The sequence below is a fragment of the Neophocaena asiaeorientalis genome, unplaced genomic scaffold, assembly GCF_003031525.2.
Source record: "Neophocaena asiaeorientalis asiaeorientalis breed wild unplaced genomic scaffold, Neophocaena_asiaeorientalis_V1.1 scaffold7, whole genome shotgun sequence".
NCBI classification, from domain to species: domain Eukaryota; kingdom Metazoa; phylum Chordata; class Mammalia; order Artiodactyla; family Phocoenidae; genus Neophocaena; species Neophocaena asiaeorientalis.
This window is the reverse complement of record NW_020185337.1, coordinates 7184267-7201770: the sequence shown is the minus strand read 5'-3', so window position 1 is coordinate 7201770 and position 17504 is coordinate 7184267. Positions and strand designations below refer to the sequence as shown.

General features: G+C 42.6%; 1 long non-coding RNA gene across 1 annotated transcript; it reads left to right on the top strand.

Moving 5' to 3' along the window:
• Positions 1 to 2633: 2633 nt before the first annotated feature.
• Positions 2634 to 4991, top strand: LOC112393675 (uncharacterized). The gene is made up of 3 exons (XR_003001979.1): positions 2634 to 2755; positions 3763 to 3877; positions 4467 to 4991. It is a non-coding gene; the product is annotated as an uncharacterized LOC112393675 (long non-coding RNA).
• Positions 4992 to 17504: the final 12513 nt, after the last annotated feature.

The window sequence follows — 17504 nt, the reverse complement described above, 5'->3', positions numbered from 1 at the left end:
TACCTTCTTTGTTGGATTATTGTGAAGATTACATGTGATGATACATATAAAGCCTTCAGTATGGTGCTTGACGCACAGAAAATCTTAATAAAAGGTAACTAGTATTAGTTTGTAGGACAAATAAAAGCCACTGCTCTACACCAAAAAGTTATACGTGGAAATACACAAAACAAAACCCATGTTGAAAACCCAACAATTTACAGAGATAAATTAGACGTATAGGAAGGAAACACACTCCCAAGTGCTGCTTCTACTCTGTGCTACACTTGGGAGTCTATGAACAACTGACAGGCCTTTCGGGGAAAAGATTTCAGCTTTCAAATAACCGCTTGGAAAAGGACTAAAACTATATTTAACTGCCTCTCGGGCAATTAGACCGTGGCCACTGCCACATCTGCTATTTGCTCATCAGGAAACTGCTTCCAAGACATTTAACATTCATAGCTGTATTAGCTCATTATTAATACCCCGGAAATTCGCCATGACACTATTAACTTCAGCGCAGAATTAGATACAAGGAGGCTCCACCTTGGTTTCAACTCATCTAAGGGGATTATGAACGGAATTCCCTAAAGGACAACACCAGAAAGTAGTCTCAAACATGGACTGAATGAGAGCAAAGTTCTAATGCTTACTCTACTTCTAAAAACTTTTCTTCAACCATCTCCATCTTCGACTCAGACTTTATCTCTTCATATTCCCAGGAAGTAATCATTATAAGAGCAAACATTCATGTGTCACTGTGTGTCTGTAAGTGCAGACACTTACATATGTTAATACATTTAATCATCACAAGAGCCCTAAGAGGTAGAAACTATTAGTATCATCCCCATTATACATAGGAGGAAACTGAGGCACAGGTGGGTTAAACAACACACCAGTAGCGCCTGAGATGGGATCTGAACCTGGGCAGTTTCACCCCAGGGTTTGCACGAAGCAGCCTCTGTGCCTTATCGACACGCTTCTCAACGTACAGAAGTGGTGGTAGAAATTAGTTACTCTCAGGCTCTAATCATAAGACAGAGGCAGGAACAGGAATTGAGCTCTCACTTTTTCAGTGCTCTGCGTTAGCCCATGTGCTATTCTTCTAACATCAAGGCAAAAAGAACTCTTTCCAATGAATGCCCATTAAGATCAGCGATTACACCAAGTATAATTTGTCACAAGGAAACCAGCAAACACGTCAGTGAGACAGCCTGACCTATAACATGTTTTACACTAAAGAAATTTCTATCATTTGACATATCATCTGAATATAATGTTCCACTCCCAATGTACAAATTCTCCATGTGATGGCTAATTTTATGTGTCAACTTGACTAGGCTATGGTGCCCAGTTCTTTGGTTAAACACCAGTCTAGATGGGGCTGTGAAGGTTGTTTCTTTAGATGTGATTAACATTTAAAAATCAGTAGACTTTGAGTAAAGCATTTCCCTCCTTAATGTGAGTGGGTATTATATATACATCCCTATATATGTATATGTACATATATACCCGCACATTGTTGACATATAGGATATATGTGATATATATAATATATATGATGTATATGTGTGTACATATATCTATCTCATATATAAGGTGTGTATATATCTATATCTTATCTTCATCTATATATATATTTACACACACACCCCTATTGGCATATATACCCTATTGGATACGTAGATATATGTATCTATATATCCTCAAGTGCATATCATAGACATATATTTGTCCTCTTGGTTCTTTTTCTCTGGGGAACTGACTTATCCACCCCAGAACCCAGCCTCTATCACTTTTACATACAAGGCTCTCGATATACAGTCACGAATTTTTCTAGGTAGAGCCTCCCATTGTAGTCCTTACAAGAAAAGATGAAGCTGGCTGTCTTAAGCACAAGCACACAGACTAACAGACTTTCTGCAGCTGGGTAACACACTCTTCCTGGTTTGACCATGGAAGATTCTGATCCACACGCCCTCTGTGAATGGTTGTGGTTTGACAGGCTACAAAGACACACACCCTGGCCTGTGGAAGTCCCCAGACAGGGCCCCAGAGACCTGCTGCCACCCAGCTCAGAATCCCACCAAGTCCCGCCCCATGGGAAGGGCACCACCCACCATCGTGGCTTTGGGTGCTACTGTGGGCCAGCCCCAGAGGCTTGAAGAGGTGATTTGGTTGACAATGGTATTTTGGTAACCATTTCCTCCCAAGATCTGGCGACCTCCCTCAGGACTCCAATGGCTCCCAACTTCTATCTGCACGTGGGTTCGGTTGTCATCCTCTTACTTTGCTGGCTGGCAGTCCTCCCATTCATTCCAGCTGTCCGAATTCCTCTCCTGTCCCAGCTCCCAAAGAAAGGACCCCATGGAAAACCAATATTTACTTCCTTAAGAAAAGATCTCAAAAGACCGATCTCCTTCTTTTTCCCCCTCCTTCTGTCTTTCTCCCCATGCCACCCAAACCACAGAGCCCTGGACTTGGTGAAGGGCCAGTGCTGGGAGCCGGGAATAAGTCACACCGAGAACATCCGCAGTTGCCCAGAGCTGTTTTCCTTGTGGCTTCTTCAGTAGCAGGCACGCTGCCTTCAGTGTTTACAGTCAGCAATTTCGAATGTGCTGACATGGAGAACCGTGACCACAGAGGCCACGCAGACCAGCAAGGAAGAGAAAACCCAGGCGGAAATGCCCAGGGGGACGCAAGGCCTCTTTCCTCTCCTGCCTGCCGGAGCTCCACCGGTGAGGCCACCGGTTCATAGAGGCCGGGCTGGATGGTAGGGAAAAGATGCGGCTCACCTCCTTCTGCTTTTTCCTTCCATCACTGCTTCATCTCAAAGCTTCTATTCTGGGGGCTGACGCAGGCAGAGCTGTGGAGGAGGGAGCCATCCTCCACCACTGACAGGAGGTGGCGGGAGGGAGGTTAGGCTGCGATGTTCCCAGAAGCTTCAGAACTTCTCCCTCTCCAACATTTAACTTACAAAAGTTCTTTATGTTGCTGATTTGTTTTTGCTCGTTTTTTTCCCCTCTAGTAGCAAAGAAAGTTTTGTAAGTAAAAAAAAAAAAATTGAAAATTGCTGTGTAGCAAGCCTAGCAAGAGAGGAGGCCGTGGGGAGGGACCATTAAATTAAATCTTGAAAAGGACAATAAGAATATTGCTAGAATGTTTTATAGGTAGACTGGGATTTGGGGATGCTGGAATCCCTCTATTCTTGGCTCTATCTGGGTTAGATAATAGGGAAATCATTTAGTTTGAGGAGGTCAAATAGTGTTCAGCTGGGCAATGGATTTCCCTGTTCACAGACAGATGCAATGGGGAGGTTCTGGGACCTGGGCTCACGTACTAGCGGGGGCAAAAGCTGAACTTGATCTTTGGCCTCCTTTATAAAGTGGTCATTCTCAAACTCTCACAGGTTACATCTGTGGTATAAAAATCCCTTACCAACCTCCCTACTGTCCTCCCATATGCCAAGAGTCAAAAACCCCACTCACTGTAATTACAAAAAAAGCCAGGTACATTTGGGGATGAAAACTATGGCAGAATGGCTAGCTGTCCACCCAAGATGGGTGCCCCCCTTCACCTGTATGGATTGGATACTGGTGATTGGTTGCCCAGTAAAGAACTACATTTCCCAGCTCTCCTTGCAGCTAGATGGAGATATTCAACTTAGTTCTTGCCAAAGGACTGTGGGCAGAAATGATGTGTGCCATTTCCAGGGGTGACCCATAAAAACCTCCAGCAAGAGTCCCCATGATCTTCTAGGCTCTCTCTTTTCCCCATCAGCTGGAAGCAAAGGTTCCAAAACCCATGGACAAACTTCAAGATGGAAGGAGCTGGTTGCTTGTCCACTGAATGCCCACATTGGCCTGCTGCACATGACAGAGATGAACTTTTAGTGGTAAGCCACTGGGGATTTTAGTGTTCTCTATTACAAAAGCTACAGCACAAAATCAGTGCATCATCAGAGGAAAAGTATCAATTTAATTAGACGCAGTGACATAGATGTTAAACATGGATACCATTTGGGTTAAAAAAAAAATTCGCTCACATATGCATATATATGCTTTGGATGTCACTAGAAGGAAACATAAGAAAATGGTAACAGTGGTTGCTTTTAGGAAACAGAACTGGGAGACAGGAAAACAAGGGGTGGAAAAGAGATTTATCTTCCACGATATACTGTTTTTAACATTTTCAATTTTGTACTTTGTACATTTATTACCCAGTCAAAAGTTACATTTAAAAAACACAAATTCTGAAAGCACCCCATTTTCTGACCACCTGGAGAATGCTTATAGACATGACTATTAGTCCCAAGTGCCTTTTTTGAAAACCAGTGGTATGAAGTGTTGACATTTAAAAATACATAAAACTGTACTTTTCTTGAAAATTCCAGGGATGGGCAGAAGTAGCTGCTATTCCCACCATGCATCTGAATTCCTGGGGTAAACTTCCTCATCCTCTTAGAGACTCTCCTTTCCTTCCAGTGGTGACGGGATGCTGAAACGAGAGAGGAGTTGTCCCTTCTGCTGGATCAGGTTACTGCTAACTGTGTGTCGCACAAGTTATTCATAGTGCTTGGTAAAAAGAAGGACTCCTGGACCTCTTTCCTGAACATTTGGATTCAGTAGCTCTGAGGTGCAGCCTGGGAACCATATTGTTAACAAGTGTCGGTGGACTCCCATGCCAGGCACACTTGGGAAACCCCATTCTCATCTGTCTGTGTGTCCTGCCTGTCACCTCGGATGAGTTGCTTCACTTGCACATTTTATCTCCCCGGAATACAGAGAATGAAATTTCTGACCTATGAAACTCAGAAGTGTCTGTTGAGACTAAGGTGATGCTTGTGAAAAAGGCTGAACTTCCCACGTCATGAGATTTACATACAAATGCCAATGATGATGATAATTACTGTTGGCATGTGTGTTTTGGATTCCTATTTTATGTTTTAAAATTCACTTTATCAAAAAAATACTTCATTTTGGGGCTTCCCTGGTGGTGCAGTGGTTGGGGGTCCGCCTGCCGATGCCGGGGACACGGGTTTGTGCCCCGGTCCGGGAGGATCCCACATGCCGCGGAGCGGCTGGGCCCGTGAGCCATGGCTGCTGAGCCTGTGTGTCCGGACCTGTGCTCCGCAACGGGAGAGGCCACAACGGTGAGAGGCCCGCGTACCGCAAAAAAAAAAAAACAAAACAAAACAACAACTTCATTTTGAAAGAGAAGGGTGGGGGTGAAAAACATGTCTCTGTTTCTGTGGAAAAGGTTTTCTAAGAATTTCTGCTGTGCTGATAGGTGTTCAGTAGGGAGCTCACACTGGGCCGATCTTCCACCCATGACAAGTACGGCTGCTTCCAGAATGCACAGAGCAGGGTAGGAGCCACAGGGAAGCTCCGTAGGTAAGTCCACTGGCTGGAGGCGAGGGCAGTTCAAACGCGAGGATATACAGGCAGCAACTGGTTCTGTGGCAGATTACCATATGGAACGGGGATGGATGCAAGAGATTCACTTTGCATGAGAACAATCTCACGCGGTCCAGCTGGCCCTGGACCATTTTATTTTCTGTTCAGCTCACAGGTCCCATCCTTATCTCTGAATATTCTAAAATCTTTCACACCAAAAGGCCATCCACAGCCAAGCCCTCTATGCAGCTCAGAGTCAAACTGGTTCATGTCCCTGATTGCAATTTTCCTGTACATTAATTATCCAAACATAGAGAGGACAAACCATGGAGATGCTTATTTCCTGGGAAATAACCTGAGTGGTTAATAAAACTTGTTTGGAATGACACGATGCGTTTTCTAAAATATCTTAAGAGTAAACCTTGATATTTCCTAAGGAATAACTTGAAGAGTTTTTTTTAATTTAGAAGTTTCTCTATAAAACAGAGGGGAGAGGAGGGAGAGAATCCGGACATTTAGATCACAAGTTTTCTGTTTACTTTTTGGAGAACATTCTAAGTTTTTAACTATCAGGTCTAAAAAGGGAACAAAATTCACCAAAAAAAAAAAAAAAAAAAAAAGAAGAGATAAAGATGTGAAGTGATGGACATTAATTAACTAGATGGGGGGAATCTTTTCACAATGTATATGTATATCAAATCCTTTCACAATGTATACATATATCAAATACCTTACAATTTTATTTGTCACTTATACCTCAATAAGGCTAAACTTTAAAACAAACACAAAGGGAAATGTTAACATGACCTATTGTGAATACAAATTATTTCCCTTTTCTTTCTGGCAACTACCTCATACATCAGGTGCTGTTTAAATTGGTTTTATCTCTTTCCATCCTTCTCAAATAAATGAAAAAAAATGTCCCTGTTACAATATTTATTATAAAGCATCCTTAATTCCAAATGGGCCCCCTGTACTGCAGAGTGCCTTTAAATGGACCACCTAAAAGCCTGCAGTAGAGATTTCTGGGCCTCATCAGAGCTGGCTGTCCTCCTTTTCTGAGTGTATGGGAGGATTTCCCAGGCTCCCATGTGGTTAATCTGGGGCCATGCAGCTAGTCTGGCCAATAGGCTATGAGCAGAGAAAGAGCCCCCGTGAATTCTCCACCTTTTCTTCTGCTGCTGCAGCAAACCTTGAGGTCACATATCGAGATGGCAGGGTCCAAGGATGGTGGCGCCTCTGTCAGCCTGGATCCCTGAGTGGCCAGGTGGAGCAGAGCCTCCGCACCCTTCTCCCACGAACTTCGAGTTGGAAATGTGGCAGGAGCAACATTTGTTGTGTTAAGCCAGTGGGATGAGGGGGGCAGGTACAACTGGTTACTGCAAGATAATCTTGCCTTTTCCGATTCACCAAAGCTACTGGTCTAAAATCTCTGAGTCCCAGTCAGGACACTGGACTTCCTATCAATGTAATTAGTAGACAAGTCACCTAATCTTTCTGAGCTTAGGGTTTTTTGTTTGATTGTTTGCTTTGTTTCGGTTTTTTAATTGTACAATGGGAATAATGTATTCTGGCATGTTCACCAGCCAGGGATATGTGAGGATCAAATGAATTTTTCTGAAAGCATTTTGAAATCTGTAAAGCACAACCCTGGATGTGAAGTGCTAGCCTTGCTGTGGTGGGTATATCTGGAGGACTTAAGGGGCTAAATTTGACTGCTTTTGGGGGGATCAGTTATTAGAATTCACGGCTTCATCATTCTTAAAAAGCCAAGCAATTCATTCCACTTATAGATCAGGATCATGAAAAGTCACATTCTGATACCACTTGGAGAATAATTTGTTATCTTAAAAATGTCAGGGCTAGCTGAATGGTTTCAGAAGCCTCACTTCCAGCAAAAGCAAACTCAACTATTTTGCCTTTGGCATAAAAAGAAAGGAAAAATAGAGGCCCCAAGTGAAAGGTTTGGCACAAAGCCCTTCATTCCTCCCACAGCCTGTCAGAGGGGAGGAGGGAGGGAGAACACAGGGGAGGAACAGAGAGCTTGGGCATTCCAGACTCCACCCCTGCACAGAGAGGCAGGGAGAGCCATGTATATTCAGGAGGGGTAGTACAAATCTATGCTTGTGTTACTCTCACAAAGAAGACAGATTTCTCCGTAGAGGAGAGGGGAAACGGAGGAGATGGGCTCCACACAGAGAAGATCTAGAAGCAGGGCCAGCGTCTGTGTGCCCTGCTGTCCCTGACAAAGGGCCGAGGCACTCTGCTTATAACCCAGGAGAAGGGCTTCCTGACCCTGACAGCAGATGACACCGATCCACAAACAGATCTGCAGAGGGCTGCTGTCACCCAGATGCTTGGATTCTCAGATAATAAAGCTGCCTTTTTCTGAGCGCTTAATAAATGCCAAGCACTGACATTTTAAATACCGAGAAACTGAGTCACAGCAAGGCTAAGTAACTTGTCTGAGGTCACAGAACTGGGACGTGTATACACTGCTATATGTAAGATTGGATAACCAACAAGGACCTACTGTATAGCACAGGGAACTCTGCTCAACATTCTGTAACAACCTAATTGAGAAAAGAATATGAAAAAGAATAGACACATGTATATGTATAACTGAATCACTTTGCTGTCCACCTGAAACTAACACAACATTGTCGATCAACTGTGCTCCAATACAAAATAAAAAGTTAAAAAATAAAATAGATAACCAAAAAAAAAAAAAACCACAACCCAGACAGTCTAGCTCTAGGTGCTGCAGTCTTAACCACCACATTTATCACGGAGGGATAGAAAAAGGGAGGGAAAACAGGGGCAATCCTATCACCTGCTACGTGCCTTGCAATGGGCTTCAGACACTTGAACTCGCTTCATTTTCATATCTTTTCCAACAACTGGTATTCTTTCCCCATTTACGGGTGAAGAAACAGAGGCTCAGAGAGGTCAATTAAGTTGCCTAAAGTCACAGAGCCAAAAGTGAAACATCAGGAATCAAGTCCAACCTGACTATGCCAGATTAAAGTGGGAAGGTTTCTGGCTGAAAAATATGCCAGAGTTTGGGGAAGAAATCAAATACAATAATAAGGCAGAGAAAAGAAAGACTATGGAAGGTAGGTAGAAGCTGGCACTTCTGGGTTCTGAGAAATAGAACAGATCTAAATATAGGATAAAACCTATTGATAGAGTTCCCTTTATCACAGAGCCTTTTTGTCCTTAGGGTAAAAAAGATGGTGCATTGACTGTTTGGACCAAAGAAAGATAGTCCTGCACATCAAGCGAACCTTTTTTTAAACTCAGCAAATGGAGTTACTACGACAGTAGCTGATCCCTTTTTTTTGGGTGGGTGGGGGGCTGTCTTTACATCTACTCACACTAAATTGTTATGATCATATACTTCCACATTCCCTAAACTTATGAATCACTGAATAATTTTTAGTTGTTTTGTTGTTATTTTGCATCGTTTGCATAACCCACAGCTAAAATGCTCTCCCAACCTCAAGCTAGAGAGGCGCAATGCAATTATGACACAGGAGCAAAAGAAGCTCATTAACATACCCATGACTGACACGGAAGATCATTAATTAGGCATTCTGAGCATAAGTATATATGTATAAATTAGCATCTATTCACCATTTAAACTGTAAGAGATTTTTCGTATCTGAATATTAACTATGTTGGAAAATTACGAAGTTTTCCTGAGTGAATTCCACAAACAATACCCAACCCCGATCCCAGAAACAAAACGAAGAGAAAAGCTTCTGCGAGCAGACCAGACACAGTGGAAGGAGTCAAATGATGTTACGACTCTTCATCTGTCAGTGTCTTCATTTGTCTGTTTCCTCTCGTTTGTAGCTGTGCCTGTGGACCCTTTTCTGTCGACAGAGCTTAGATATGGCTCTACCACTGATAGTCTAGAGATGCTCTGCCTATTTCTGTATTCTGTCATTGCTCAACCATTCATTCTTTCACTACATATTTATTGGGTGTGATCTCTGTACCAAAGACAATGTGGAGAATACATACATGCATATGGCACCATTTCTACTCTCAGGGACTTTATAGCGTAGCAGGAAAGGTGAGACATAAAGTGTACACACAGCTAAAATGTTAAGGGAGGGAATTACACTGCCAAAGAGTACCAACCTGACTCGAAGAGCAGACTTCTTCAGGCAGGGGGAGGACTGAGGAGTACTTCGTGGAAGAGACAGCACGTAAGCAGGACAAACAGGAAGAGTAGAGGAAGTGGATCTGACCAAGTTTGGGCCATGTCAAGAGAGTCACCGGATGGCAGAACCATAGGTGAGTCAATGTCTATCATCACACTCGGGTCTGTGCTAGGTTTGTAGCCAGCAGGGCTCCTTCTCCATTTTTCCACTGTGGCTAAAGTACCTATCCCCTTGGGGCTCTGGAAAACTATTAGTATCAGGAACACAGTGATAATAACACTCTGTTGTCCTTCACTATATGACAATGATACTAATTACTTTGTAGAGCTGTGCTTGCATTGTTTGTCTTGCAGTAGTGTTGGAGTCATGCCAGCACATCCATCATCCTCTATTGATTTCTCTTGGGACAGTGGCACACTTTTGTAAGATGGCTATCCTGCATGGGAGCTGGAATTCACAGTTCTTAGGCCATTTTCTTCCCTAGGTGGAGCTGACAAGTCTCTGTGGGGACTGAACAAAAGAGCTTGGTCTTCTGGGCACCAGACAATAACCATCTGAGCGCACCAACCACATGTGTTTCACTGGTATGTCTTTTCCAGCAGAACGAAAGCATTTTAGCCAAATCGCCTATATGAAGAGAGGCAGCCAACTGGGTAGTCTGTAAATAGGGTAAAATCTCAGAGTCTCCCCAGTTTTTGACATCCACCGGTACAAACCAGGTAGCCCAAAGATCGATGGTGCCCAGAGCGTGGGCCTTTCCTAGCCCTCCTGAGACTTCATCCAAGGGGATTCAGGTTGTGGGGCTGCTGCTTTCAGGCTGAAATCCTTCTTCTGAGGCCTCCATAGCAGGAATAGGATTCAAGACGTATCTCCTGTATATTGGGTACCACTCTACGGCAGAAAGGAAGGTGGCCATCATCAAGGTCGGAGTTCAAGTGTGCTCATGGAATTAAACAACTAAGTGGCCAGCAGTAGTTTTCATGATTGTCTGAGCCTTTTTGGCCTCAGCTATTGGCAGGTATTGAAGTTTCTGAGGCATTCTGGGTCCTGAAGGGAATGAACAGTTACTTGTAATGGACTCATCTGGCAAAACATTGACTGTCATTGAAGAAAAAACTAGGATGATGACTGCTGATTTCTTCCATGCTCCCAGGTAAATAGAAATCTATCTTCTGTTTGTAGGGCAGATATAGGTACAGAAAGTATAAATATTCCATCTTTCTAATGGAAGAACTTTTTAAGGCCATTAGTACCCCTGATTAAAATGCTAAGAAAATCTTGACTCTTAGATCATTATAGTGGGTAATAATTACTTAATGGAAGCATCATTCACTGAGATGGTGTTATACATCTCACCCCACACCTGACAGGTAATGGACACATACAAAACGGAAAACAGAGACTATCATTTAGTTGGAGGGAACCACAGAGATCCGAGTTATGCTTGTCCTAGAAATTCAGAGGAAAAGAAAGCTCACAGTGGTCTGAGGTCACTTCAGGAGGCCTATGTGAGGGAAGGAAGATAAGGGGTTGGGTCCCACGGAAAATGAGAGTTACGTGATCTTCTTGGTCAGAGTCACAGCTCTAATCTTGGAAGTACACGCACAAAGAATCTGAGTCAGATGATGGCAGACAAAATTTTCTCAAATTTCCTCATGTCAAAGAAGGAATATAAACATGTTGTCCTGTGGGCATCTGTTGAAATGCATCTGTTTTAAGAGATGACCGGCTGTAGCCAATGGGTATATTTACCCTCCTCGCCCACTACCTTCTAGAACTGGACAAAGCTCTTGCCAAGGTGGTCATCTGACAAAGACTGAATCCTGGATTTTTATGCTGAAATTCCTCTGCTATATCAAGGGTAGTTTGTTAAAGCTTCACAGAAAGAGATGCTCTGAGCCCAGCCTACGGAGACATGTTCCAATTTAGGCTGTGGAATGAAAATTACAGGGCAGTCACAGAGGCAAGTTTAAAATTAGGACAGGCTTCACTTTGGGCCTCTTCAGCCTCAAAGAGGTAGTAGAAGAGGCAAAGGAAAATGAAAAAAAAAAGAAAAAATTAACAGTAGGAACTTGAAAAGCCGAATCCTCAGCCGTCTGCCCCTTCCTGTGGTCCTCCTGACAAGCTAAGCTTTTGCACATGTGAACATCGGCGCAAGCAGCTTGCTTAGTCCCTCAGCAGCTTCACGGGAGCCACGGCCTCTCAGGGCCTGTGAGGCAATGCTGGAGGCAAACAGATCAGGAAATCCTGGCTGGGGAAGAAGGAAGAGGAAAAGAAATGGGGGAGATATCCCCCCAGCCCAAACCCTTTTACTCAAGTCCCCGCGGCTCAGTCCACCAGTTACCTAGGAGTCACCCAGGAGACAGGTCTGTTGCAGACATGGAGCCTTCTTAGAGAGCAGCTAAGTCACTAAGCACAGTCCAGCAACAGAGCTGGAGTTGCAAGGTAACAGACAGAAACTGTCACCTCTTCGTTGCCCTGCACCCTAACAATGGCCGTCCTCCCGAAAAGGGTCGTCTCTGGGAAAGTGACTGGGGGCCGCTGAGCTGGGTTTACTTCTCAGTCTGCAGTTTCATGCCTCTGTTTCTGAAAGTTAAGAAAACAACACTACCTACCTTTACCTTCTTTTGAGAATTTTGGCTGGGTCCTTTGTTGGTAAAGAGTTTGAATTCCTCTGAGGAGTTCAATGATTGCTAAATGGGAGAGGAATTATTTTTACTATTCCACAAAAAGGGTTCTTTTCACTTGAACTCGATTTTCAGAAAGATCAAGGGTATACATACTTAGCAACCAACAGACAACCCTCCATTGGATTGTCCTGAAGCAGGTACTGAGTATTTGAACAGGGTGGGGAGGAACCAGTCAGATGTGATTGTCTTTGCAAGGTCCCCAGATGGGCCCATCCTGGGACCCCCTTTTTCAAAATCATTTGTTAGATTCACTTCCTGGTCTGGCTTCCTGGAAGTAGACTGTCTTTTTGGCTGCACCACATGGCTTGTGGGATCTTAGTTCCCTGACCAGGGATCGAACCCAGGCCCTCAGCAGTGAAAGCATGGATTCCTAACCACTGGACTGACAGGGAATTCCCTAGACTGTCTTATATGTGCCTTAATTTCTGGTTCTACGTTCCTAAGAACCAGAAAGTAGAAGTCAATAAAATGTGGAAGAATGGTTGCTGTCATGTTTGACTCTTACTGATGGTCTGAAATACACTAACCAAGTCTGTTAAAGGAAATGCCCATTTTTGCTGTCTCTTTGGGGAAAAGTTCTCAATAAATGGGAAACAGAATGAGTCTCCAAAGAAAGTGTAAATACACTCCTGACCTAATTCATCAAACTAAGAAGTCAGACGTAGTAGAGGGCTGGTTATTGCTCATCTAAGGCAGCCATGTTAAACCTAAAACTTTCTCAGTTCAGAGAGTGTTAATGACTCAAATCATCATAACAGAGGGCCTCTTCCAACAGCTGCTGCCTCTTAGGCTACAAAGCTTACTTTGTCAGAGGGATTTCAGCTCGAGTTAGAGCACAACTAGTTATACAACTTGATCTCATTGAAATATTTGGTGCCTGCTGATATGTTCAAACAAATTCACCAGATCTTGATTATGTTCTGGCAATTAAAGCTATTAAGTCAGTAGATAGACAGCAGGTTATTTCATTGCTGGTGGGAAAAGCCAGCCTTCTTTTCTCCCCTTTTTATGTGACAGCACTGCAATTAGCCTTAATCAAATACTATTTGTGTTAGGTGCTGTAACTTTGCTTCCTCAGCCAGGAAACTCTGCCAATCAGGGAGAAGTAAATACAACTCTGGTCAAAAATCAAGAGATGGATGAACATGAGGTAAATGGGAACTCTCTGTACTATCTTTGCAACTTTTCTGTAAATCTGAAACTGTTCTAAAATAAAGGCTTTAATTTAAACAATTAAGAAAGAGGGAAGAAGAAGGAATGAGAAAGAGAAGTGCTATTTAATGTGAGGCTTCAACTTTAGCAGGTTACCACGTAAAATCAAGGTTTAGAAATAAATAGTCCCAAAAATATGGTTCCCTTTGGAAATTCCAGGTTATTCTCTCTCTACACTGGGGATACGGCTGTGCTTCTTTTTTTTTTTTTTTAACCTCTGCAAGTAAGTTTGTAATGGGAGACTAGAGGCAGGTGAAGGGAAAGACAATACCATGAATAAAACTGATTCTTCGGCCATTTATCCAAACTTCCAGTTTGTTTCTCTGTGTGTCTTAAACCTACCATTTCTTTCAAAGAGCAAAGAGCTCCTCAGATAGTGAACAGGTGAGGCAGCGTGTCCTAAAGTTTATGTTCATACAAATCACCTGGGGATCTTGCGCATCACATTCTGATTCGGTAGGTCTAGAATGGCCCCCAAGAGTCTGCGTGTGTAGCAAGCTCCTGATTGGTGCCAAAGCTGCTGGTCCACGGACCATACTTTGAGTAGCAAGGGTGTAAGGAATAGTACTTGGGCGAGTAACTGCTCCCGGCCAGAAGCAATACCACAATATCTTGACCACACGCCTGACAACGAGAAGTCCGCATGAAGCAGTTGCCTGCAAAACAGATACAGGTTTTCTATTTTCCTTGGCCAACCATCCCTTGTGTCGAAAACTTGAAATACATCAGTAGAATGGCATTATACCAGGGGTCAGACTGCCCATTAGCTCAGAGAATCCCAATAATAGAAGTAACTCTTTATTCTTGTTCAAAGTGCCCCGGCCATCAGGGAACATGGACAAGCGGCGGGGTGGAGGGGTGGTGTGCAGGGATCTGATTTTTATTATTTTGACTCAATGTCTCCTCACACCTCACATTCTACAATATATTTATAAGATACTAGCTATTAGAGCTATTAATATTTTGAGGTTAAGGAGAAAATGTCATGTAACTGTTAGAGCTTCCCCAGAAGCATCTTATTATTTTCAGAGCTGGATCTTAGCTCTCTTCCACAAGGGGCGCTGTTGCAAGATGAAGGACCCCCTGTCCTGTGGCTGATATTCACTTGATGAAGATATGATTCATGTTATTCCATCCAAAATGGTAAGACGAGGCCAGCAGCTACTTTGAATAACAGAAAAACATATTTCTTACAACTTGTGGAAAATATTGTGGTAACTGCCTCAAATGCCACATTTCTGGTTCTCCTCCACTAGGCTGTTTACCCCTTTAATACATTTCTGAATTCCAAACCATGGTTCTACTTATTTTGGATTTCTCCCATAACTTGATTTATGCAACTCAGGCTTTATATCCAGTGATATGCTGATAAATATTTAATAACCAGCTCTCCAGGCGAAAAAAAAAAAAAAAAGCCCTGGTATGTAGCTTTTGCCAATGTTTATGGTGTAAATACAACCACTGTGGCCGATTTCAAGTACCAACCTGACTTTACTGAACCAAAAAACTAGAAAGAATCGTGTACAATCAGAAAGCTATATGAACCAGCTCTGGTCCGCAATACCGAGTGACCCTGAAGACAAAAAACACTGTTGTCTTCATAATTAAACCGTAATAATCTAAAAAGGACTAAAAAGATTCCATCATTCCACAATAGCTTGTTTCTTAAAATGCTTTTACTTTGTTACCGAAGAAGTCCATAAGCCCTTGTGTCTCTATAAACCAAAAATAACTCCCTGCTAGTTTCTTTTTTTTTTAAATGACAATCTCGCAATCTGTATAATCACCACAAAATCTTACAAAGGAAGCCATTTGGATTTTCATGACACAAACATGCTGAAAGCTCAGAATTCTTCTATATGACCTTGTGAGGTTTTGTTTTAGGCTCAGCCTAAGCTCCTCCTTTCATGAGCTCTAAGGCACAGCTCGGTTGGCCTCTGTGGCCTACGGATCTGCAGAAAAGGCCGAAATCACCATCACTGTGGTTTTTATTGTTCCCTACAACTACTTCTGAGACTAAAGGCAGCTTAATGTCTTTATTTCCTCCCCCATATCCGAAATGATTTGCTTCAAATTAAAAAACTATTTTATATTAAAAGGATACTGGAATGAGAAAACTGCATGTAAACAACAAGTTATAACATAGGTGTGTTTTTTACATAGTTAATGTATATAACTCTTTCTAACATATCATTCCTTCATTCCACTTTTAGTCTACCTGAGATTCTTTATTTAGCTATTTCATATTTTTACCCATGTACACCTGCTTATTGCCAGTGAGCTTCTTAGAAGAGCAGGAAAGCAAAGAAGGCTTCAGCTCACAGGACGGGGGAAGGGAGGATACTGGCGAAAAATATCTGGCCAAGTAACGTCACTAAGTTGAAGAAAAACATTTGCATCAGGACTACACTCATGTCTTTTTGCATCAGCAAAAGCCAAAACCAAGCAAACAAAAAGCCACCACCACTTGCCCACCACCCCGAGTGCGAATGATCTTGTCAGAGCAGCCGACGTGAAAAAATACTGCTTGAAACAAATCAGCGGAAAAACACTGCTTCAAATCAAGTCTTCCTGCTTGCTCCCATCCTGCTCACTTTGTGTCTTTGGAATTGTGTACCCTGTGCACCTATTAACTCTTCGAAAATGTATGTTGTCAAGTCTTCCTAATTCTTGAACTTTTAAAATTCTCTTTTTACTGAGTACCCCGTTTAGGATGAACGCACTAGGTTATAAGACATGCAAAACACAGCACAGTATACTCCCTGCCGTTTGCCAGATGTTAGCAACTAGAAACATGCAAGGATTTTTCATGTTAGAAAAATGGTGGAAGTCAGCTCATCAAAGGTAAAACAGGCAGAATCTGTCCCTGCCTCTCCTTTTCCTAAGACGCGTTTAAATTCACTAGGTTTGTCTCTAGTTTGACAGGATTATTAATGGGATGGGCTTACCACTCCTGTGGATGAATCTGTTAGCCATAGGAAAGCCTTTTACTATCCTGGATGTTTCTTACCAGTGCCTGATGACCGCCAGCTAATCTTCACATTAACTAGAGATTTCTGGCTGGTGATCAGTTTCTAACAGAGTCAGATGGGTAACCTTATTATCACTAAATTTGAGCCCGTTTTTTTTTTTTTTAAACAGACATTTTTACATTAACCAGAAGACTGGCTAAGGCTTTAACAGTGACAAAAATATTCATCATGAAAGACAAAGTATTCACAATATCCAGTTTTCTTGAAAGATTTTGACAGAGACCTCTTGACTCGCCACTCATCAAGTGCACTAGCTCTGCTGTGTGAAGACATTAAAAAAGAGACGTGAAGAATACAAGTTCTATCTGAGGGCTATGTATAGAATGAACATGGACATGGAAATAGATGTAGACATAGATCTATCTGGTAAACAAATGACTATTCGTGCCATTTTTAACAACTGGGAATAGTTATACTTAAGAGCAAAACCAAAAAAAAAAATCCTTATATTTTCCGTCAGAAAAAAAAACACACAAAATAGACAAAAATATACAGCAGCAGTGGAAAAGAACTCTATTAGGGAACCTTCCCAGATATTTGGGGATTCTTCTAGTGAGTAAGAGGTGAAGGGGAGAAGGAGATGGACAGGAGACACTTAGAGGTCTCAGTGAAAGCAGTCACCCCTGTTAAATACACAGTTCTTTCCCTGAGGTCACCTCTCTGTCTCTGTGTTTGTGCCCTTCCCGTTGGTAGCATTTGGGAAACAAAAGAAGGAAAAGGGATTGAGAAGTAAACTGGCATTTAAATAGTACAATCTTACTCTATCTTCCTGCAGAGCCTAGAGTACATGCCTCTTTAAACATAACATGAAAAAATATCAAGTTGGTTTCCTATATAAGGGACACACACACACGCGCGCGCGCGCGCACACACACGGGCAATTCGTCATCCCCAGCAGTTTCCCGAATGAAATCTGCTGTCCTGAGGTTGCTTGCAGAAGACAGCAAGAGAGAGGCTGTCCCTGCCAGGTCTGAAGAGTTCTGGAGGGCACCTAAAACTGAAAGCTTTTAGCAAAACAGA